Below are 25,225 nucleotides of genomic sequence, written 5' to 3'. Positions count from 1 at the left end.
CACTTCTTAAATCTGCTTTGATCAGGCTTCTTTCTGCCCCCAATTTTCTCACTAAACTGTTGATGTAGCATACTACACATTTGTTGAAGAGTGTGGGAACAAAGAAGCCTAGAATCATGGAGAGGATTCTTTCTTGCTTAGTGTGCTAGGGGTGAAAGGGAACAGCAAAGTTCTCATAGAGGCGGGTAGGTCTGGGTAGAGGAGATAGGCTAAAGAAACAGCAAGAGCAAAAAAGGCAGAGTGGTCTGGAAGCGCAAGTCATGAATGAGAAAGATGAGCAAAGAGACTGTTGCAGCTCAGGCTTATAATATGTGGGCGATGATCCAGAGATCATGCTGCAAAGTTGGGCTGTGAAAACATTTCTATATCAGGCCAAAGACACTGTTTGTATCTTGCATTTATGATGGGGAGCCCTGGAAGTTGGTAAGTAGAAAAGACACTAGTTATTTTTTTTTCAGCTTGGTATTCAAGAATTCTAAGAATTGGATTGATTATAATTATGGGTTGATGCTACACTTTCAAGATTGTAGGCACATGGCTTTCTCTTTCTTCCTTTATTTCTTCTTTAATTCTTTCCTCTCCTCTTTCCTCCTTTCTTTTCATTTGAATTAATAGATCTTATTTTTTAGATCCGTTTTAGGTTTACAGAAAACTGAGCAGAAAGTATAGACAGGAAGTTTTCATGTACTCTCCACCCATTACTGCCCACCCCCTGCCGGTTTCCGCTATTATTAACATTTTACATTGGTGTGGAAAGTGTTACAATTGATGAGTCAATATTGATAAACTATTATTAAATAAATCCATTAGGTTCTTTCTTTGCTTTGTATAGTTACGTGGGTTTGGACAAATGTATAATGAGGTGTATACACCATTACAATACCAAATGGAATAGTTTCACTGGCCTGATGCTCCACCTATTTATCCCTCCCTTCCCCCAACTCCTGGCAACCACCAAACTTATCAGTATCTCTATAGTTTTGCCTTTTCCTGGAATGTCACATAGTTGGAATCTCACAGTTTATAACCTTTTCAGTGGGCTTCTTCCACTCAGTAATATGCATCTAAGGTTTCTCCATGTCTTTTCATGGCTTGATAGCTCAATTTTTAATCACTAAATAATATTCCATCCTACAGATATGTCAGTTGATCTATGCACCTATTACAAGATATCTGGTTGCACCCAAGTTTTAGCAATTATGAATGAAGCTGCTATAAACATTCATGTACAGGTTTCTGTGTTTTACTTTTTTAAAAATCTCATTTGGGTAAATACTAAGGAACACCACTGCTAACTCATATGCTAAGAAAATGTTTAGCTTTATAAGAAACTGCTACACTGTCTTCCAAAACAGCTATAACCTTTTGCAGTCTCACCAGCTGATTTTACATTGACCTAATTGCCAAACGCAATGGTAACTTTCAGAGCTTACCTTACGAGATTTCTCTGTTGCATTAGGCACAGCTACTGTTCCTTCATCACACTTCCTTCTTCTGTGGTTTCTGTGACCCAAGCTCTCCTACTTCTCCTACCGTCCCTTAAACTATTTATTTTTCTCATTCAGGGGCTCTTTTTCACTAGTCCCTCAGTGCAGCAAGTCTCTGAGATTCTATCCCTGATTGCCTTTTCTGCTCATTTTCCTCTCTGGAGAATCTGTTACCCACCTCCCCACCCCCCGCTGCTGCTGCCCACATGCTCCTCTGCTGCCTGGATACAGACTTCTTTAGCCTCAATCACTTACTCTGAAGCTCCGTATTTTAAGCACCCAACCACTTAACAGACATTTTACTTCTGTGTCTCCCATCAACATGATCACAAACAAATCATCATCCTTCTTTGAAACCCATTCCCTTTCCTGTGTCCCCATCTTGGTGAGGGACTCCACCTTTGATCTACATGCCTACTTCCCTAATCTGGAACAGGCCTCCCATGGCTGATTCTCCTTCCCCCACTCCCACATTTTATAAATTATCAAATCCTTCTGATTTGAGACAGTAACATATAGAGATTTCAAATGAGAGTTTTGAGATCAGATTGCCAGGCCTCAAATCAGTGCCAGCCCTGCCACTTACTTTGGGCAAGTTTTTATTGACTCTAAACCTGTTCTCTCAGGTGTAACACAGAATAACAGTTCTTACTGGGTTGTTGCAAAGACTGAATGAGATAGTGCACGCACTGTACCATGCGTGGTACATAAAGTGCTCAGTAAATGTAAGCATGGCTATATGGTTGTTGTGTACATGTTCTTTGGTCTGTTCTCTCTTCTCTGGCTGCATTGCCACTGCTTTGATTCAGTATGTCACCAATTCTCACCTGAACTATCACAGTGGTCTCTAACTGGATGCTAAAGATGTTTCCTAAAATTCTGCTTGTGATTATCTCAACTTGGAAATTGGGATGAGAAAAGTGAAGTCGTTTTCAGTTTGTGTAATAGAATCTGCTGCTGCGGATGAGGTTTTAACAAGGGAAAAGTAGGCCAGACTAAGTTCAGGATGCTGACAGTGAGTGTACTTTGGCTCACAATGCATCTTCAATAAAAGGTAACTTTGCAGGCATCAGTATAACCTGCCTGGATAGTTGTTGGGATTTATTAAACTTGACCCTCAGGAAAGATAGAGCCATTGAGCCAACAGTGTTAAATTCTCTCTCCTTAGACTGGCCCTTAGAAGATCACGGAGCCATAAAGAAGTAAATTCCCCTCTCTGATATGAAAAGGAGTAATGAGAAATGTCTCTAGTCTGTTTCAAGCTGGCAAAGCTGGTGTACAGACAGATGAGCTGCACTGCAGGAGGAGTCATTAACACTGTGCCCATCTGCCAAGCAAAAGTCTGCTAGGTGGCAGTGCCTAGGTCTCTGGTGCCAGGTATTTTGCCTTGGTTTATGGACCTCTCATCCTCTGTGCCTCTGGACAAAGAGCATCTTATGACCAGACCATTCAGAGGTTATGGAGACTGTTAATCACAGAACATGAGTCTGTGTGCAGAAGCTGTCTGCCATGGTGGTCTCCCTGTCTCAAGTCCTGCCCACTCCCTCCCCGACCTTAGTATATGTGATCACCGTCAGAATGCTCTTTTCACAACAAATGTGTAGTGCTTCCTCTTTGCTTATAACCCTCATGACTCATGTTACCCCAGAACCAAGTCCAGCGAGACACAAATCCACACATGGCCTGTCTCCAATCACCACCTCTGCTGACACCACACACACCCATTCTGGACTCTGGCTTGGCCACAAGTGTACTCAGAACACCTTAAAACCACCATCCTGCAGTTTTGCTTGTAATACTCTTTAGATCTTTCCCAAACTCCTCCTTATCCTTCAAACCTGATGCAAGGTGTCCTTCTCTCAGAAGATTCCTCCAATGCTACTCTATCCTCCAGGTTCCCAATGCCCAAATCCCAGGTACCTTGAGCTCAAATCCCAGCCTAGCCACTTATTTTGGGCAATGTATTTAATAAATTTAAGCCCCTTTCCTCTGGGCATATGGGATGTAGGAAAGAGCTAAAAAGCATTGTAAGCAAAAATGGCAGGATGGTGCTTTCAAGGTGTTCTGAGTACTCGTGGCCAAATAGGAAGCATAACAGTGTTTACCCATAGGGCTGTTACAAACCTTGAATGAGACTAATATAAAATGACTAACCTTTAAACCTCACTATAAATATTTACCAAACTGGACTGCAAGTGTGTGATGTCAGTATTCTTGGCCTCTCTTCCTAACTTCTGATTAAAAAGCCCTTTCCATTCACTTCCTCTTCTCTAAGGAGAACGTCCTAGCTAGAGAGGCTCCTGGACTTTAGGATGCAGAGTTAGAGGACAGCAGAGAAGGGAAAGGAGAAGGTTGACTTGTCAAAGGAGGCCAAGCTAATCTGTATAACAAAGAGCTGGGAGAGAAAGAAAGAAGTGCCATGCTGGATGGAGAATGGAACCAGCTTGGTTCTAAACAATAGGTTTCTAAACATGGTGGAATGTGAGAGAATTGGGGTTTGGGGGTGGGAGGTAGAAAGGGGAAGTGAAAACTGTTACTGGGAGTTTAGGAACTGGGTTTCCTTTAATTTTGTAAGAACAACAGGTAAATGATTACTATTTTCTTAAAATTACTTTTGGTTTTTGGATCATGATTATTTAACTATGTCTGTACAAACATTAGGCCACATGAAACTGAAATTCTTTAGGGTTGCCTGGCACATGGCATATGAAAAATAAATGCTTGCTGAACAAATAAACATATTCATGCTAATCCCACTGGACCATAGGCTCCTATGAGCAAGGTAACACTCTTATTTCTCCATGTGTCCAAATAAATCATTGAATGTTGGAATTGGATGGAAAGAGCATGAGCAGAGGATGGTCAGAGAGAGAGGGAGACACAGAATCGGAAACAGGCTCCAGGCTCTTTGCTGTCAGCACAGAGTCTGACACGGGGCTCGAACCCACAACCGTGAGATCATGATCTGAGCCAAGTCAGAGGCCTAACCAACTGAGCCACCCAGGCACCCCCTGATTACATATTCTTACAGACTGTCCTCCACTCATTCCTTCAGGAAGGATAGTACAGTAGGGAAGCACTTGATAATGACACGACGCCAAGAGGAGAAACGTCTCATGCCATAGAGGGTGGACAGCTACCAATTGGCAACCACTGAGGCTGAGAACTCAGCAGTCTACCTAAGGAAACGCTACTGAGCTGAAAGCAAGCAATGTCAGACTTTCAGTTCCCAATTCTATACAACAGTACACACACATACACACACACACACACACACACACACACACACCATAAAGTTGCTCAGGCAACCCTGCAGACACAATTTCAAATATGGTAAAGGGAAGTCTGGGATTAACACAAACGTCTGCTCAGAAGTAAACATCAAAATATATTGCCACTATGATATCAGCATTATTACTCTTACTGTGTTCCTCAGAGGACAAAGGCCTTCTTCCCTCAGAGCTGGAGGAGGTCTCCCAGTCAGCGAGTCCATGACCCTTGTGGGAGACCACTCAAAATCCCCCAGCCACACACACAGATTGCTTCTGCTTATCGATGTCTGCTATGTGGTCTTCCGGAAATTATTGTTAAATCTGCTGGACCCAGATTTCATATGAATGGTCCCATTTTAGTCAATTGCTCTGTCAGTAAAGCATTGACATAATATTCCTCCAATACTAGAATAAATACGAGGCTGCATCTCACCCCTCCTTCCCACCTCCCATTTCCCCTTATCTACATGACATTCTTCATAGCTCTTTCAACATCTGCAGCCTTCAGCAAGCATGACCAGGTTAGACATGATGTGATAGTAATAGTGTCCACCTCCTACAAAAGGAGACATCCAATGTGATGGAAAGGCTCGCACAACATCAACTGTTTCCACACGACTGTTTGCAGAAGACTATACACACACAAATTTCCCATCTCAAGTCCCTTTTAAGAGTGGCTGAGGTAAGAGTGGGTAGAAAAAGGGCAGAAGAAGATGATTTAAACACTCCACCCACAGAGTGTACTTCATGACCTTGGGCAGGTTATATAACTTTCTTGGGCCTTAATGTCCTCATCTGCAAAATGGGAATAATAATGGTACCTACCGGCTTCCTCAGGCAACTGAAAGAATTACCTCTGGGAGTAGATGATAAGCACTTAATATGGCACCTGGCACAGAGTAAGCACTCAGGAAATATTAATTGTGTATGTGCACATGTATAATGTCAACCAGAGGCTAAATTCTCTAATTAGATTTCCAAATCATTTCCAACATTTAATCTTTCTTCCATTTCTTCTTTACAGTTCCCAGGAGCTGCCCCAGGAAGCAGTTGGTCCCTTAGCTTTACCCAATACACAGCATGACATGGCATTTGGTTTCAGCACAGACCTTTGCTGGGATCAAATGTCCCTGCAGAGGAGGGGAATTAGGATTTCAAGTAGAGCCAGCTATCAGGGAGGCTCTGCGGCTTCTCACCGTCCTCAGGCCATCACACCCTAACAATCAGACATGTGCATGCTCAGAAAGAGGGACTCTGACCTGCTAGACTCCGCACCCCAGGAAAATGAGGATCTATTTATTAGACAGAGGGTAAGCCTCAGGGGAGTGCTCTGCCTGAAGTCAGCCTTCCTCACATTCAGCCTCCCCCTACCCCTGCTTATTTCCCAGCTCAGACTTCCTCTCAAATTGGTTACTGTTTCTATTTTCAGTTTCAGTTATAGATTAACCATAAGCAAATTTGGCCCTACATTCTTTTGCCAATAATTACATCATGTGGCAAACACGCACAGTTGTCATCAGCATCAGTTTTGGTGCATTATTATTTATTTATTTACTTTTAATGTTTATTTATTTATTTTTGAGAGAGAGAGTGAGAGAGCACAAGCAGGAGAGGGGCAGAGAGAGAGGGAGACACAGAATCTGAAGCAGGCTCCAGGCTCTGAGCTGTCAGTGCAGAGCCCAACAAGGGGCTCGAACCCATGAGCTGTGAAATCACGACCTGAGCTGAAGTCAGATGCTTAACTGACTGACCCACCCAGGCGCCTCTATGGTACATTATTTAAAGTTAAAATTCTGCCAAATCTTTACAAGAAGAGATCCCTACAGTGAAGGCAGCAGGAACAGAAATGACACTGACCTTAAATTGCTTATTATATGCCCAGAATTAGCCCCAGAGACATTTATCCCCAAGAGTTTTAAACAATCTTAAAATAGTTAGGTCTCTCAGGAATTTCTCATTATTATCATAGTCAAATTATTTGTACAATGAAAATATATTTAATTAGTTGAGCTTCGGCAGTCTTCAGGAGACAGGGTCAACCTGAGAAATTACAAAGCACGAGACCCTCTGTGTAAGAGTCCGAGGTAAAGCCAATGCCCTCCCCCTTCTGAGAGTTTTCTCAGGGAATAAGACTGTGCTTCTCTTCAGCAAGGAGTGTGTCTGGATTTGCTGTTATAGGTGAAGCTTTCATTCCGGGGCTTCAATCAATCTTCTTTGGGACTCAGACCTTGGAAAGAATTCACAGACCCCCTCCAGCCCTTTCCCAAGGGGGTTCTTCCCAAACACTGGGTGAGGACAGTTCCATGCATTCTGGACAGATGGCCTCTTTGATGGTCATTTGTAGCTAGCCCCATGTGGGAAGAAGGGCAATAGAGAAAAAAGGAGAAAGGTGGGGAGGAGAAAGAGGAACACAGGAGGAACATGAGAAGACAATGAGCACACCAGAGTGAGAATACACCTAAAAAGGTGGGGGGCACACTCCAACTCAATCCTTTCCGATCCCTACCCCTTCCCAAACTACAGTGTTCTGCTCCGCCCAGTATCCTCTCATTGGGTATTTGTTAAATTAATGCAGGGATTTCTTCTGATAGAATATATTTATTGCATTTTCAAAGTCAGTATCATGTTTAACAACATTTTATTTTAGAATTAAAACTAGAGGTAAGGCAAACTTGAAAACAATTATGTATATGTATATATTATATGTATATATCCATTCTTTCTCTTTATAATATACAGGGGCACTTGGGTGGCTGCGTTGATTAAGTGTCCAACTTCAGCTCAGGTCATGATCTCACTGCTTATGAGTTTGAGCCCTGCATCAGGCCCTGTGCTGACAGCTCAGATCCTGGAGCCTGGTTCAGATTCTGTTTCCCTCCCTTTCTCTCTGCCCCTCCCTTGCTCATGCTCTGTCTCTTTCTCTCTCAAAATAAATAAACATTAAAAAAATTAAGGGGTGCTTGTTTGGCTTAGTCAGCATCTAACTCTTGGTTTCAGCTCAGGTCATGATCTCAGAGTTTTGTGGGTTTGAGCCCTACATCGGGCTCTGCGCTGGCAGCTCGGAGCCTGCTTGCGATTCTCTCTCTCTCCTCTCTGCCCCTCTGCCACTCACACTGTTTCTGTCTCTCTCAAAATAAATAAATAAGCTTAAAAACTTTTATATTTATAATACACAGAAAAGTGTACAAATCATAAGTGTACAATGTGTTGAACTTTTAGAAACAAAACAGACCTGTATAACTAGCACCTTAGTCAACTAAATAAATGACCAGTAACCCAGAAGCCACCCTCATGCACTTTTCTCATTGAGAGAAAGAGAAAGAGTGTATGTGCCCACACGCAGGGGAGCGGCAGAGGAAGAGGGACAGCAAATTCTAAGCAGGCTCCACGCTCAGCATGGGGCTTGATCCCACAACTCACAACAGTGAGATCATAACCTGGGCTGAAATCGAGAGTCAGATGCTTAACTGACTGGGCCACACAGTCACCACCCATCCCATGCACTTCTAATGACTACTCTTACCCCCAAGAGCAGTCACTCTCCTGATTTTTAACAAGTTTTACCTATTTTTCAACTCATATGAGTGGAATCAAATAGGATGTCCTTTTCCACCTGGCTTCTTTCATTCCACATTTTATGTGTGAAATTCATCCATACATACAGTTGCTAATAGTTCTACAGTACTCACTCTCATGGCTATATAGTGTTCCATTGTGTGAATATTCCATGGTTCATTTATCCATGCTTCTACTGATGGGCTTTTGGTTAGTTTTCTATTTTCTATATTGAAGACAATGTGGCTATAAGCATTCTTGTATGTGCGTCTTTTGGTGAAGACGTATATGCCATGTTTACCTAGGAAGTGGAACTGCTGGGTCGCACGCATGCATATGTTCAAACTCAGCAGATGTTTCTATGCATATTTCTCACAATCACATATATCCTATTGGTCTCTGTGAATCCTAAGACATGTGAGAGTTCCAGAGGCAGGAGCGTGGGGCACTGGGTTTCTATCTACTCCTCACCACTCTGGGAGGCACTCTATGCCTTTAGAAAGCTATAAGAAGAATAAACCTTTAACTCCAGTTTGTTTTTGTTGTTTTTTAATAAGTATGTTAAATTAAAAGAACTATCACTGCTTGAATATCATTAACTGGAAAATTACCTGCAGAGGAAGCTGACCCCAGACAGCACAGCCCTCTGCTCTAGGTCGACCACAGTCTTGCTCCCTCCACGATTGTAGCAAATCACTCCACCCACTGGGCTCACATCGAAGGGCCAATGAATAAAAGGAAGAGGACACAAAGAACAGCACTTTATTTAGTTCATGGCTTGTTTTTATCAAATTAAAGAGCAGTTGAATATATTCCAACGGTGAGAGGTGAAAATGGAAATGGAGGGGTGCCTGGGTGGCTCAATCAGTTAAGCATCTGACTTTGGCTCAGGTCATGATCTCATGGTTCATGAGTTTGAGCCCCGTGTTGGGCTCTGTGCTGACAGCTAGCTCAGAGCCTGGAGCCTGCTTCAGATTCTGTGTCTCCCTCTCCCTCTGACCCTCCCCTGCCCGTGATGTCTCTGTCTCTGTCTCTGTCTCTGTCTCTCTCTCTCTCTGTCTCTCTCTCTCTCTCTCTCTCTCTCCCTCTCTCTCAAAAATAAATTAAAAAACATTTTATATTTTTAAAAGGTAGAAATGGAAGCATAATTACTACTGTGTAAAGCAGGTGCTCCCTGGCCCACAAATGGAGACTCAGAATCACACTGCCTTACAAAACTCTGCGTGCCACCAGACAATTTTATGAAAACAGTAACAGAGCTCCAGAGGACAAATCCCCTCCGGGAGCCTGCTTCCTGCACTATGATAGTCTGTAAAGCACTGCCTCAGAAACCACCTTATTTTACTTTCATACTTGAAGACGACTCCAGCATTTTCAAGCAAAAGTCCAATAAGGTCATAGACATACCATGTGTCTCTCCACCTCCTAGCTGTACACATAAACAACTGCACTGAATACACATGACCACACAGAAACCTGCATACAAACATTCACAGGCACATTATTCACAACCAGAAAGTAGAAACATCTCAAATGCCTGTCAACCTGATAAATGAATACAGAAAATATAGTATATCCATACAATGAAATATTATTCAACCATAAAAAAGAATGAACTACTGATATATCCTATAACACGGATGGACCTTGAAAACATTAAGCTAAGTAAATGAAGTGAGACACAAAAGACCCCGTATTATAGGCTTGTGTTTATATAAAATATCCAGAAGAGGCAAATCCATACAGACAGACAGTACACTGGTGGCCGGCAGGAGGCGTGGGGAGAGGGGAGAGTGGGGAATGGCTACTAGTGGGAACGAGGTTCCTTTCTGTTTTTTAAGTTTATTTATTTGAGAGAGAACATGAGTGGGGGAGGGGCAGAGAGAGAGGGAGACCGAGAAAGAGTGAGAGAGACTATCCCAAGCGGGCTCCACAGTGTCAGCACAGAGCCCAACACGGGGCTCAAACCCACCAATCTGTAAGACTGTGACCGAGCTGAAGTTGGATGCTCAACCTACTGAGCCACCCAGGTACCCTGGGTGTGGGCTTTCTTCTGGGGGTGACAGAAATGATCTGGAATAGATAGTGGTGATGACTGTACAATTCTGTGGATATAGTAAAAACCACTGAAATGTATACTTAAAAAGGGGTGAGTTTTATGATACACAAAATATATCTCAATTTTTTTTAATGTCAACTTAAGACCAGGGCATTGAAGTCAGACAGCTGCTACCTGTACTATGCTGTGGGCAAGGCACTTAAGCCTCAGTCTCCTCCTCTATAAAATGGAGATAATAAAACAACGATCTCAAATGGCTTTTGTGAGACTCCAGATGATAGTGTTTGGCACAGAGACCACACGGAATGTGCCAATTTAACTACTGTTGATGTTAAGATTGCAGAAATATTAGAAACAGGCTTGTAGCAAATGCACCTTTTGACATCCCTGGGATATGCTCATCAACTATTTCTATCAGACCCGCTAAGGACATAACTGTCTATACAATATATAAGGAAATACACCACTGAGGTTTGCTGTTCAGTCCCAAGGGGGAAATCCTGACATACAGGAAGATATATCAACAAGCAGAAAAACAGGGGTGCCAAGAGTGGTCTCCAGAGTTCCTGAGGATGAGCTGCGAGGCAGCTGCTGCCGGGGAACCTTTGCTGCCAACAGCTCAGAGTCAGCTGGGCAGGATGGCAGCCCTCCGACACCCCCAGGGCCTGGGAACGAGGCACCATGCTTGATGGCTTCCCACATTGCCCCGTCATCCTTGGGGATGGGCAAACACGTGAACACTGGGGCCGCAGGCCAAAGAGGAGGCAGGTCCCGTCACCATATCTCTGAAAGTCCCGTCACTATATTCTGACACTGCTCAGCATGCTGGCCCCTGAAGAGGGTGGGAGGAAGGTGTGGGAATGTGGTTTCCCATCTCCGAGACCCACCTCTTGCCCCCTACGCCTGCCTCAGTTTGCTGGGGGAACGCATTGGATTCAATCCCCTAAACAAGCTGTAACAGGATCTTTCGAGTTATCAGTTTTAGCAATGCCAACAGTCCTCCATAAATCAGAAACTTCCTTGAAAGTAATATTTCAGGGGTGACAGTTCAAAATTAATCCTATAATTACCAAGGAGTGAGGAAACACTGATGGCAGGGGTTTTCCTCTTCAGGGTCCTAGGGGCCGCTCGTCTTGGTGAAGGCCAATCACAGCGAGAAGATCCTCTTTTTTTTTTTTTACTTTTTTTCTAGCTGTGGTTTGAGGCAATTTTTAAAAATCATCACATTGCTTTTAGCTTTTTTAAAAATGATGTTTTGGAACATCTTTGATTTACTGTACTACTCCTTTCTTAGAAATTATGTACATATATAAAAAATTCTGACTAGTATATACATTTCTTTCCTTAAATTTTCATGGCTTTGCTGGGTGTCATAGCTGCTAAAAGTCAGGTGGTTAACATTGGAGTCAGATAAATTCAGGATCTACTCCTTACGAGTTGTTTTACTATGGAGAAGCTACTTACCTTCTCTGAGAATCAGCCGCTGCGTTTGTAAAATGGGGTATTATCTATGTGATGGAATGGTTAGGGACATAAATAAGATAGTGTTAAATAAGATAATAGACACATTATGTTATAGAAATAAGATAATAAATCCAGAATGTACATAGATACCAGCTTTTGGAAACCACTATTACTATTGCTATTATAGGATTAAGCAACTATGTTTGACTCTAGTTAATGTTGCTTTCCTCAAGACTTAGTCCATGTTTTGGGGTTGTAGACACTTGAGGAAACTGGCTTTCTATGAACCCTAAGAATGTATCTGTCACACCAGAAGTTCTAGGTTTAAATGATGTATTTCTCTGACCTCACCTTGCAAAGAAAGCCTCATAGAAACCTCTTGTTTCAGTCACTTGTGTAAACCACTTTATGGTTCTCTTGATTTCGCCTCGCCATCCACTGCTACTACAACCAGAACCACCGACCACAGACCAACACAGCACCTCACCCAGGGTGCAGTTTCATTGATACCACAGTGAGGGATTTGCTCAGGACACTTCTTGGCACAACCTAGCTGTGTGGTGAGTCTATACAGATGGAGCCACCCTGAGACTTGCCATGGGGACATTTTGTGGACAAGTCCCAGAATCCTGAACCCCCAAAGTCACTTTTAGAGGAGAGCTGCTTCTTCTTGCCTGGAGACCAAAGAGTTCACCTGAGGCCACTGTCTCATACGGTGATGCTCACCTTTCTCAAAATTCTTCCATCCTAGCCAATAATTAGGGCCAGGTCTCAGGACCATGTGAGAAAATAGAGTCCCTGCTCCTGCAGGAACTAGCTTAGTAGTGAAGGACTTTCAGGTTCCACTTTCTGTACTGATGGAACTGCGGGAACACATGGGTGAAAGAGGGTCAGTGGGGTGAATGTCAGGCTTGATTGATGAGAATTTATTGACAAAAAAGCACTCTCTTGTACGCTGTGGCTTGGTATCAGCTACAGACACCTGAAGCTGGTATGGTTCCAAAACAGCAGGGTGGTGACAACTACCCATCAAAGGCTGGGTGGACAGAAATACCACAACTGACAGCAAGGCCACGGTGGCACATAAGGGGCTCTGACCATTAGGAAGGAATTTGTGGCAAAGCTAATCGGCCACAGGCAAGAAAGGTAAACAATTAACTGGAAGACTGGAGCCTGCTTCAGATTCTGTGTCTCCCTCTCTCTCTGCCCCTCCCCTGCTCGTGCTCTGTCTCTCTCTGTCTCTCAAAAATAAATAAACATTAAAAAAATTAAAATAAATAAAATACCATAAAAACCCTAAGAATGAATACACATTTGCAATTTGAGATTCAACAGTTAAAAGATACTTATTTGGGCAAATGAAATCCATATTCTCTCCCCAAAGTTGCAAAGTTACATTTTTTTTTGTTTAGTGAGCAGAAATACAAATTTATTAGACAAATGGGAAGAAAAAATGACACCACCTTCTGAAATTGTGTTGGCAAGAATGCAGAGAGCAGGGAGCCCTCCTGCACTGTTGATGGGAATGCAAACTGCTGCAGCTATTGCGGAAGATGGATGGAAGTTCCTCAAAAAGTTAAAAATAGAACTACCTTCTGATCCAGCAACTGCACTACTGGGTGTTTACCCAAAGAATACAAAAACACTAATTCAAAGGGATACATACACACTGATATTTTTATAGCAGCTTTATCTACAATAGCCAAATTATGAATACATCCCAAGTGTCCCTGGATCGAAGAACAGATAAAGAAGTGGTGGTACACACACACACGTGCACACACACACACAGGTTTATTCAGCCATAAAAAAAGAATGAAATTTTACCATTTGCAATGACATGAATAGAGCTAAAAAGTATAATGCTAAGCAAAATAAGTCAGAGAAAAACAAATACCATATGACTTCACTAATATGTGGAATTTAAGAAACAATCAGGCAAACGGAAAAAGAGGGACTAAGCAAAAAACAGACTCCTTATTTTTATTTATGAGCAAGAGAGAGTGTGTGTGTGTACACGTGCATGCATTGGGAAGGAGCAGAGGGGAGGGAGAGAGAGAATCTCAAGCAGGCTCCACATCCAGTGTAAAGCTCAACTCGGGACTCGATTTCATGACTTATAAGACCATGACCTGAGCTGAAATTAAGAGTCAGAAGTTCCACCGACTTAACCACCAAGACACCCCTAGACTCTATTATAGAGAACAAACTGATGGTTACCAGAGGGGAGATAGTGGGGGGATGGGTTAAATAGGTAATGGGGCTTAAGGAGTGCACTTGTCATGATGAGCACTGGATGATATGTGGAAGTGATGAGTCACTATATTGCACACCTGAAATTAATATAACACTGCACGTTAACTAACTGGAACTGAAAAAAAAACAGTTGGTGATGATTATTTCTCTATGCAAGAAATCACTAGAAAAGCACTACCAGGTACACTCTTTTGAGAGTGTCAAAAGAATTTTGTGTCTTATACATGCCTCTGGATGATCAAGTAGTTGATGAGATGAAGTTTCTCTTTATAGAAGTATCTCATAGTACAGAAGCACAGAGGTAAATGAAGGAAGAATGATAGAATATGACCACTGTACACTGCCTATATGGATCCAAGCAATCAATAGGTAGTAACACCACAGAGAGAGACAGCAGCAACTAGACACTGTATACTTCCTGCCAAAAGTATATAACACCAAACGTTAGTCTAGCCCCAAAAAAGAGCCTGACTCTGATCAAGCTTCTAGGAGATCTAACTACCAATTAACAGGAAATGCAAAGAACAGACGGACACGTTAAAAGACACCATGGGGATGCTTTCTTCTAATTTGACTTTTTATTTCTAACATGTCTCTGCTTTTTTAAATATATAAATTGTAAATATAACAAAATTGCAATAGCAAAAAATTTTAATATACAAAATACAACCCCCAATTTTTACTCATACATTAAAAGGACAAAATAAGAATTGGGAAAGCTATACACATTTTTCTTTGAAAATGTACATAGAAGCAATTAATAGAAAACTGTTATTACATTCTCAACTTTCTGCCATTCTGCAGCCATAGCTAAATAAAGTTATGAACAAAGAAGCAATTCCTTGTATTATGTGGAATAAATGCTTACATATATATTTTGAATAAACACTATGTATATCACTATTTAAAACTTTTAATGGGGGCGCCTGGGTGGCTCAGTCAGTTAAGTGACCAACTTTGGCTCAGGTAATGATCTCACGGTTCATGGGTTTGAGCCCTGCGTCGGGCTCTGTGCTGACAGCTCAGAGCCTGGAGCCTGCTTTGGATTCTGTGTCTCCCTCTTTCTCTGACCCTCCTCTGCTCATGCTGTCTCTCTCTGTCTCTCAAAAATAAATAGAAAACATAAAAACTTTTTTTTAACTTTTAATGTAAAAAACTAGCTTGCTTCAAGCCTGTTAAGCAATGTGACCTAAAATGGATTAGAGACAACACTACTGGGGCACTAGGTGGCTTAGTCAGTTAAGCATTCGATTTTGAATCAGGTCATGACCTAACTGTTCATGAGTTCAAGCCCCGCATCAAACTCCGTGCTGACAGCTCAGAACCTAAAGCCTGCTTCAGATTCTGTGTGTCTCTCTCTCTGTTCCTCCTCTGCTCATGCTCTCTGTCTCTCTCTCTCTCTCAAAATAAAACAAAACAAAAAAAATAAATAAAACACTACTTATTGAGAATATTGATATGAATCGTTCCCAGGTTTAATAACAATCATAGTAGAAAAAACAGTCTCACAAAGGTATGACTCGTAGGAATAGAAGAACATATTTTAATATAACTTGAGCAAGCTCAAGATGTTTACTTTTTAACCTCTATCTAAAATGAAACAATAGAAGTTGCATTTTCAAAATTTGTCTTCAATCTATAGCAGCTAATTCTAGTGATTTATCTTGTAAGGTTAAATTTAAATTATCTTTCAATGAAACAAATGGACTTCTAGATTCAGGACTTTCCTCTACATGGATTTTCTTTTGATGAAGAGTTAAATTCAAAACGTTTGGTCAAATTCAAATGATGTTTCATGACCACTGTTATATATGTACAATATCATATGGATATTCTTCACTTTTTAAAAATGTTTTACTGATTTTTGAGAGAGAGAGACAGCATGAGGAAGGGAGGGTCAGAGAGAGAGGGAGACACAGAATCCGAAGACAGGCTCCAGGCTCTGAACTACCTGTCAGCACAGAGCCCGATGCGGGGCTCGAACCTATGAACTGCGAGATCATGACCTGAGCCAAAGTCGAATGCTTAACTGACTGAGTCACCCAGGCACCCCTGGATATTCTTCATTGCTAGTGGTCATAATTAATGGAATATGCCATAACAATCAATTGAAACTCTGCTCTTCTGGAGGCACCTGGATGGCTCAGTCAGGTAAGCGTCAGACTTCAGCTCAGGTCATGATCTCACAGTTTGTGAGTTTGAGCCCCGCATCAAGCTCTGTGCTGACAACTCAGAGCCTGGAGCCTGCTTCAGATTCTGTGCTTCCCTCTCTTTCTGCCCTCCCCCCCCCATACACACACTCTCTGTGTGTATCTGTCTCTCAAAAATAAACATTAAAAAAAATTTAGAAACTCTGCTCTTCCAAGGTTTTATATCCCTTTTGATCTTATTTGCCATTGAAAAACATGTTGCTTTTTTTCTTTGCACAAAAGTATTAAGGTGATTAAAATACCAAAGCTATCACATAAATTTTAAAGAGTTGCAACCAAACTGGCTTCTTACCTTGAGGAACACTAGGAGTTCTTACCCTTTTTTTTTCATTTTTTTAATGTTTATTTTTGAGAGACAGAGCATGAGCAGGCGAGGGGCAGAGAGAGAGGGAGACACAGAATCTGAAGCAGACTCCAGGCTCTGAGCTGTCAGCACAGAGCCAGATGTGGGGCTCAAACCCATGTACCACAAGATCGTGACCTGAGCCAAAGTTGGATGCTTAACTGACTGAGCTACCCAGGCACCCCAGGAGTTCTTTCACTTGACAGAACTTTTTCCCTCAAAAACCATCACACTACTGTATGCAATAACTATTGTTTATGATTAGCTTCCACTGAGCACCTAATAAAGACAATAAACTCAAATTTAATAGCTTAGCCTTTATGTAAATTCATAATTTTTCATGTATCACTAAGCCTAACTGCTTAATTCTGCTGACATGTTTTCATAGCCAAGATATTCATGATGAAGGAAGCAGCAAGTTTATTTACTTTCTGACACAAGCTTCTCCATCATCATAATTACTCTGGAATGTTCTGTTACCACCCTAGCTGCAGCATTAGAACGTCCTCAATACACAAAATTTAAGTCCAAACCAACACTTACTAATAATACTCATGTGACCGAATGTTACAGCGATGCCTAACCACTATAACACTCCCCAAACATTGACTCGGACGCTGTATGTGTCACAAACCAGCACCAGACCACACTTTGAGAAACACCGCTCTCTTTCTGACCTCATTTCTTCAACAGCAACAACAAAAAACTTCAGAAAATAGAGAAGAAACCTATAGACTAAGAAAGACTTAAAAGACCCAGCCAATTATATACAGCCTTTTTTGGATTCCAGTGATAAAAAACTTAAAATTTTATGTGACAATCAGAAAAATGTAAATAGTTACTGAATATTCTATGATATCAAGGAGTGATTAATTTTTGAAAGTATGATAAAGATACTGCAGTTATTTAGAAAAGTGCTTTTAGATATACAAACTGAAACATTCACAGATGAAGTAACAGGTTGTCTGGATCTGTACAAAGCAACCTGGTTTTGGGGGAGATGGGTAGAGATGAAATCAGATTGACATTCTCCAAAAATTGCTGAAACAGAGGGGATCTATACAGGTCCATTTGCCTTTCTTTCTACTTTCATAGGTTTAAAATGTTTTATAATAAAACTTTTTTTTTAAGTCATCAAGAAAATACCCAGTAACAAAAGCTACTATGAATTACTGATATTTTATTCTTGATCTATAGATACTTTTTTTAATGTTTTATTTATTTTTGTTATAGACAGAGACAGAGCATGAGAGGGGGACAGGCAGAGAGAGAAGGAGACACAGAACAGGAAGTAGGCTCCAGGCTCTGAGCTAGCTGTCAGCACAGAGACTGACACAGGGCTCAAACCCACAAACATGAGATCTGACCTGAGCTGAAATTGGAGGCTTAACCGACTGAGCCACCCAGGCGCCCCTCTATAGATATTTTTTAAAAATAGTAGAACATATGCACAAATTACCCAGGCCACAGATAATGATTAGCATAGTGGTAGAGTCACAGAGGACCCATAGCTCTGAAACATTCATGGTTCTTAGCTTTAAGCCTGTTGGATTTTAAGTTTATTTTTAATTTTTTTTCTTAAGAGAGAGAGAGAATGAGTGGGGGTGAGACGGGGGTGGGGGGAAGAGGACAGAGAATCTTAAGCGGACTCTGTGCTGACAGCAGAGAGCCTGATGCAGGCTTGAACTCTTGAACCATGAGATGATGACCTGACCCAAAGTTGGATGCTTAACCAACTGAACCACTGAGGCACCCCTAAAGTTTATTTATTTAATTTGAGAGAGAGCATGCACGCAAGCTGAGGAAAGGCAGAACGAAAGAGGGAGCGAATCCTAAGCAGGCTCTACAGTAAGCACAGGACTTGATTTCATGACCCATGGGACCATGACCTGGGCCGAAATCAAGAGTTGGACACTCAACCGAGCCACCCAGGCACCCTACTTTAAGCTTGTTTTTGAGTAATTCTTAATCTTTTAAAACTCAGGTCTCCTATGGTATTTTCTGGGTATTATAACTAGTCTAGACGATTTTGTTGAAGTTTTTTTATTCTTTTGTAGTACAAATATAGATATCTAGAATATGCTTTTTAAAACTCAACTGTCTACCCCCACCCCACTCACACTCTCCCTCTCTTCAAATACATCCTCTTCCCTAGTGAAAATCATCATTCTAGGACACTCAGGTTTAAACTGCACACAATTCACGCCATCTTCAGAAACATCCGCTCTGAGCTTGGACTAAGGGAGTATAGTTTACTTCTACTCATTTCTACGTAACAACTAGTAACAACAGCTTCTCTGCTTCCTTCCCTCCCCTCTGCCTCCCCCATTTCCCTCTCCCTCCCTGCCTCTCCCCCTCCTCTCCTTCCTCACTGCCTCTCCCCTTCCCCCCCCTCACTGCCCTCCTCACCGCTTCTCCTCCACCCCTCCTTCCTCTTGTTTCCCAGGAAGTTGGTTTCCCCCTTCAATGCCCAAACCCAACATTTACTCCCTTAAAAACACAACTTTAGGCTTGAAGCCCAATAAATCCAGCTCTCACAGATCATGTGCCATGTCTGAATCTTTTGGGTGTTTATATTGCCCTTTTTTACTAACACCCCTTTTTACTAACCCAGATTTAAGTCATTTGACAAAGACACCCAGTTTCTTTGGCCAAGTCAGGCCCTCAGAGCAGATTAAACTCTTAGAAGACCAAGGTACACTGTTCATTTTATTTAGTCATCTAAACACTTAGAATTTGAATTGAACATGGATTTTGACTGAAGACTGGCTATTGCATCTGAAAATTACCGGTGTCCAAACTCTAAAACCTTGTATGGGAGGTTGGGAGGGAGGCTCCTGGAGTGACAACAGAATATGGTATCTTCACAAATATGCAGCCTTACGCTCTGCAATGGGGATTTTCAGAGACCTAACAGGCTGGTGCTACAGATGAAATGTGTGTGTCTCTCCCAATTCATATACTGAAGTCCTGATCTGCAAGATGATGGTATTAGGAGTCAGGGCCTTTCAAAGGTACTTAGGTTTGGATGAGGTCATGAGGGTGGTGCCCACATGACGGGATTAGTACCCTTTGAAGAGAAGAGGAGACCCAAGCCCCCTTTCTCTCTGCCCGGTGAAGACACAGCAAGAAGGCAGCCATCTACAAGTCAGGAAGAATGTCTTCCCCCAAACCCAAATCACTGGCACCTTGTTTGGACCTCCCAGATTCCAGAACTGTATGAAATAAATGTTTGTTGTTTATTTGTTGTCACAGAAGCCCACAGAAGCCCAAACTAAGACAGCCTCATGCCCACTTTAGAAATTATTTTAAATTTAATTGCATAATACACACATAAATTCTCATTGTAGGATAAAATTCAAATATGATAGATAAAGCAATATTCCCCTTGACACTACCTCTCCTCTATCCAATTCTCTTCCTGAAAGAAACCACACTCTCAGTTCGGTGTCATCCCTTGCAGATTATTTCTGTGGGTGCACACACTCATAGAAATAAATATACACACTCTCTCGATGGAATAGAGTTGTGTGTGTGTGTGTGTGTGTGTGTGCACTTTAGTATAGTTACTATATTATTTGCAATTTTTTTTCAAAAACTGCTATTATAGTCTTCTATGGAATACTGTAGTTTATTTAGGCAATTCCCTTATTGATAATCATTTAGGCTGTTTCCAATTCTTTTCTTTTTTTTTGGTCACAAATAATGTTGCAGTGAATAAATGTCTCTTTGTGTCCATTATATTCATTTTCAGACGGGTCACTGAAGGTAAAAGAAGATAAATGTCTTGGCCAAGTTTGCAGCATGGCCCAGAGCAGAACAGAGAATCTCCCTACATAATATAAGAGCATTCACTTTGCTTATTCAGTTTTTTGTTAACAAATTTTTAATGTTTATTTATTTTTGAGAGAGAGAGCACGAATGGGAGAGGGGCAGAGAGAAGAGACAGAGAATCCCAAGCAGGCTCTGCCAGTCAGGACAAAGCTTGGTGCGAGGCCTGAACCCACGAACTGTGAGAACATGACCTGAGTCAAAGTCAGACACTCAACTGACTGAGCCACCCAGGTGCCCCGCTTAATGAGTTCTGATACTTTAATATATTTTTTAAATAGGTATTTTTAAAATGCATAAACATATAATTCATATATAATATATATACACAATATATTGCACATTTATATATCACATATAACATATATATGTATATATTCAAGTTAGCCTGATAGAGAAGCCTTTGGAGATAACTACTACTGGATCAGCTACATTCCTTAAAAAATTCCCAGACATGTCTTTTTCTGCAAACCAGGCCCACGGAGAGGACAGTCACAGCAACATTCCTCCAAGAGCACATTCCATTGCTCTGAGACTGAGAGCAATGTAAGAGTCAAGTTCACAGCAGCACGTGTTTCCTCCCAGCAGTACCTCCAATTCTGGGGATGTAGCTTTCATGCTGCTTTACAGAAAAAAGGGTGAAAACACAAAAGGGCAAAGGGAGCCCTATATGGGCACCAGGTGGACACCACCATGATGATGGCGAGAATGACAGAGTGAACACTGAGCTTCTTACCCTAAGCCACAGATCATGGAAAGGTCTTCACTTAATCCTCAAGCCATAGGTCATTGTAACATCTTCACTTAATCCTCCTGGCAAGCACAAGAAGTTGGGGCTATGATTACCCACATTTCATAGATGAGGAAATAACCAGAGGGAGGTCAGGCCACTTCATCAGGATTGCACGGCCAGGAAGTGAGCAGGGCAGGATGTGAACCCAGGCTGTCACATATCAGGGTGAACACTCTCAACTGTTGTGTGATGCTACTTCCTAGTTTCAAGAAGGAGTCAACTTTCCATGGTGAGCCAAGTACAGGCCAAGTTCTAAGGCATTCTTTCAGAAATAATGCATTTTTTACTTAAATTTGCTCCCCACACAGTCTTTGAAGCAAAGCCCTCAATCAGTGGTCATTCTTGTCAGTTCTCTGCAGAGCATCCTGTGGAACGGAGAAGTGTACTTTACGGCCTGGAACAGCGCAGCAGTTCACCCAGACAACCCTGTGTGTGTGTCAAGTGCCAGTCCTCAGTGAGACCAAAAGCACAAACTCCAATCTTTGCACTGATCTTTCCCCACATTGTGTGTGTGTGTGTGTGTGTGTGTGTGTGTGTGTGTGTGTGTGTAATTTAAACTCTTGTTTGGCTTAGTCTTGTTCTCTCAGCTCTCAAAATATAATGGCTGGAGGAACACGCAAACAGTCTATAGTAGTAGTTTTTCAAACCAAGTATTTTTTTTCCTGAGTGGCTAATTCTTAGAAATTATTCTTCCAGCATTTGGGGTTTACTACTTACAAAAACTTCATGAAACCCAAAGATTTACATTAGGGGGCACACTTTTCCCCATCACCTAAATGAAGACACCTTTAGACATCATGGAGGAATTAGAATATTATTACTGACATTAAAATAAAGCTAATCAAAAGAAAGTTTTAAATATGCATTTGGTTTTAATGAACTTGATTAAGGCAGCAATTGGGGAACCTTACTCTTGTTTAAGACTTTAAATGCCTTTTCTTTTCCCTAAAGAAGCTATGTGTTCTACTTAGCAGAGCCAGGAGTCCAAAGAAAATCCTGTTAACCGTTTGTCAGATTCTTGCAAAGTCTTCCATTTCTACCGGTCACGTGAGCAGCACCACCTCGCAGAGACAGGTGGGAGGGGAAGGAATAGGGAACGTTTCTCAGGCAAAAGCTCCTAAGTCTGTAATGTTTTGGGTGGGTCTGAATGGACTAGCTGCTTCCCTCCCCTAGTCCACATACTTTATCACACTGCCAATTTCTACTGTTTTTGCCCGAAGTCAACACTATTTGAAATTATCTTGTTCATTCATTTACTTACTTGTATATTGTTTCCCTCCAGTCACCACATCCCATGGGAGCCCCCAGACAGCAGGAGCCTTTTCCGTGCTTACAACTATATCTCAAAACCTGCAACATTTCCTGGGCACCCCAGCATTTCAAAATATTTGTTGAATGAATGAATGAATCACTTGGATATGAAACGGCTAATCAAAAATGTAAAACTAGGGGCGCCTGGGTAGCTCTGTTGGTTAAGCATCTAACTCTTGATTTTGGCTCAGGTCATGATATCACCATTGTGAGACCCAGCTCCGCCTCAGGCTCTGCTCTGGGCGTGGAGCCTGCTTAAGATTCTTTCTCTAAAATAAATAAATAAATAAATAAATAAATAAATAAATAAATAAAAGATTCTCTCTCTCTCTCCCTCTCCCTTTGCCCTTGCCCCTCCTCTGCTCATTCTGTCTCCCCTGCCTTCAAAAAAAAAAAAAAAAAAAAAGAAAAGAAAAAAATATATAAAAATAGGATCTGAATATTGTTGTAAATAATCACCCTATCCACCAAAAAGTACTTTATAAACTCTGTCAGCTAGAAGAAAGTATAGGCCAGAAACCTTCATTCCTCTATACTCCCCATTCTGGAGGATGGAGCATAGCCTTTTTTTTTTTTCTTAAACCTATGCTCTCAAGTTCAGAAAAGAACTTTCCCATAAAACAGGTTTTCACTTATTTTTGGGAAAAGCAACAACCACAGAGTTATTACAGGCTCTACACCTAACAGAATCATAAATTAATTGAAAAGCTTTGTACTTCCCACAACTTACCTCTCTGACTGACAGCAAGAATCCACTGGGGAGGCAACATGATTTCAGTTCAGTGGTTGCAGACAAATGCTTCAAGTCAGCCATAAAACTGTCTAATTGTCTTTGAAAACTAAATTATTTTACAGCAGAGCCGCATTTGACTGCATTATTAATATTGTGACTTGGTATAGAAGAAAAAAATGACTTACCCCATCCTCTGGAGAACTGGTTCTTTTGGGGTATGAGTTTATAATTTAACATACTGAAATACACATTTAGCTACAATATCCCTGAATTCTGGGAGTGCAGATGTATTTTCAAGTCTTCCATCGAAGACACAGAGCCTCAAAACATACAAGTATACACTGGATTTCAGAACACTGTATCTTATTATTTATTGGCACCCACTTCTGCAGGTCACTAAGATGTCAGCTCAGAGAATGCAGCTTATCTCACATACACCCCCGCTAGGCTGATCCAAATAGAAGACCCGGAGAGAGGGTTCCTTTTTGAGGAGAACAGTGGCTATGAAGAGAAGCATTTCTCCACCCCTGCTTATTCATGGAGGCTGGAGGCAAAGAGGTCCTATACAGACTAAAGCAACTTCAGGAAGGGAAAAGCAGCACTCTGTTCCTCAACTCGACATCTGCTTGGCCAGCAGACTTGCTAACTTGCCCCCACTTATTGGGGTGGAGAAAAAGAGAACTGAAGATGGCCCAGAAAGACCACAGGGTGAAGGAGGGGACCAGCTTCCTCACGAATTCCAGATTCCAGGTTCCTGAGATGTCTGGAAGTGGGCCCTCCAGACTGAACACCAGGAGGCAGAGAATGCTACTTACCTCATTAGGTTTATATGAGTTGTCAAATGTACAGAATAGTATCTAACACTTATTGAGTGCTGTAAACACTAGCAGTTGCATTCATTATTATTTTATTTGAAGCCCAGACTCTATACAAATAGTCCCTAACCTCTGTGGGCCTCAATCTGTAAAAGTGAAGATAATAATGTTTACCTCACAGGGTTGTATCTATGTAAGAGCATTATACCTTGTAAGCTTTTAATGCAGTGTAAACTTTCAATACATTCATGCATCCATATTTACTGGATGATGTATGAACAGCTAGTAAATGCCAGGCATTTAGGAGCAAAACAGAGATGTTTCTGCCCTCATGGAACTTAAAGTCTAATGAGAAAGATAAGCACTAAACTAGTGACGCTCAGCGTGATATTAAGGGAGATTTCAGTGTGCTCTAGCAGTATGTACGTGAGGGAATGAACCTAGCCTGGGAGGACCTGGGAAGTTCCCTTTAAGGAAGTGGAATTTCAGTTAGCACATGATGGGTAAATAAGAATAGGCCAGATGAAAAAGCACTCTGGGTGGAATTAGCAGCATGTGCAAAGGCCCAGAGTCCAGAATTAGTGTAACACATTAGAAAAGTGAGCCGCAGTCCGGTGTGGATAGATGACAAAAAGCAAACAGGGAGGGAGATAGTTAATTTCATGTGTCTACTTGGCTGGGCCATGGGGTGCACAGATATTTATCAACATATTCAAACATTATTCTGGATGTTTCTGTGAGGTTGTTTTTGGAGAAGCATAACATTTTAATCTATAGACTTTTATTTTTTTTTTAATTTATTTTTGAGAGAGAGAAAGAGAGAGAGAGAGCACTGGTGGGGTAGGGACAGAGGGAGAGGGAAAGAGAGCATCTCGAGCAGGCTCCATGCTCAGCGCAGACTACACCTTCAGGCTTAATCTCATGATCAGGATATCATGACCTGAGCTGAAATCAAGAGTCAGATGCTTAACCAACTGAGGCACCCTGGTGCCCCTTACTCTGTAGACTTTGTGTAAAGCAGATTGCCCTCCATGATGTGGATGGCCTCATCTAATCAGCTAAAGGCTTGAATAGAACAACAACAACAAAAACCCAA

The 25,225-nt window shown here is 41.6% G+C and overlaps 1 protein-coding gene across 6 annotated transcripts in view; it reads right to left on the bottom strand.

The window, feature by feature from the left end:
* Positions 1 to 25,225, bottom strand: part of ANKRD6 (ankyrin repeat domain 6) — a 191,013-nt gene that overhangs the window by 79,882 nt on the left and 85,906 nt on the right. Inside the window, exon 1 of one of the 6 annotated variants that reach the window (XM_029944839.1) lies at positions 1,434 to 1,587. The exons of the other annotated variants lie outside the window; for them this stretch is intronic. The gene's annotated coding sequence lies outside the window, so the exon portion shown is untranslated. Of the gene's footprint in view, positions 1 to 1,433; positions 1,588 to 25,225 lie in introns of those variants that run through there. 6 annotated transcript variants of the gene reach the window in all.

Source organism: Suricata suricatta, chromosome 7 (genome assembly GCF_006229205.1).
Source record: "Suricata suricatta isolate VVHF042 chromosome 7, meerkat_22Aug2017_6uvM2_HiC, whole genome shotgun sequence".
NCBI classification, from domain to species: Eukaryota; Metazoa; Chordata; class Mammalia; order Carnivora; family Herpestidae; genus Suricata; species Suricata suricatta.
The sequence above is the reverse complement of the archived record's forward strand: the minus strand, read 5'-3'. Positions and strand labels throughout refer to the sequence as shown.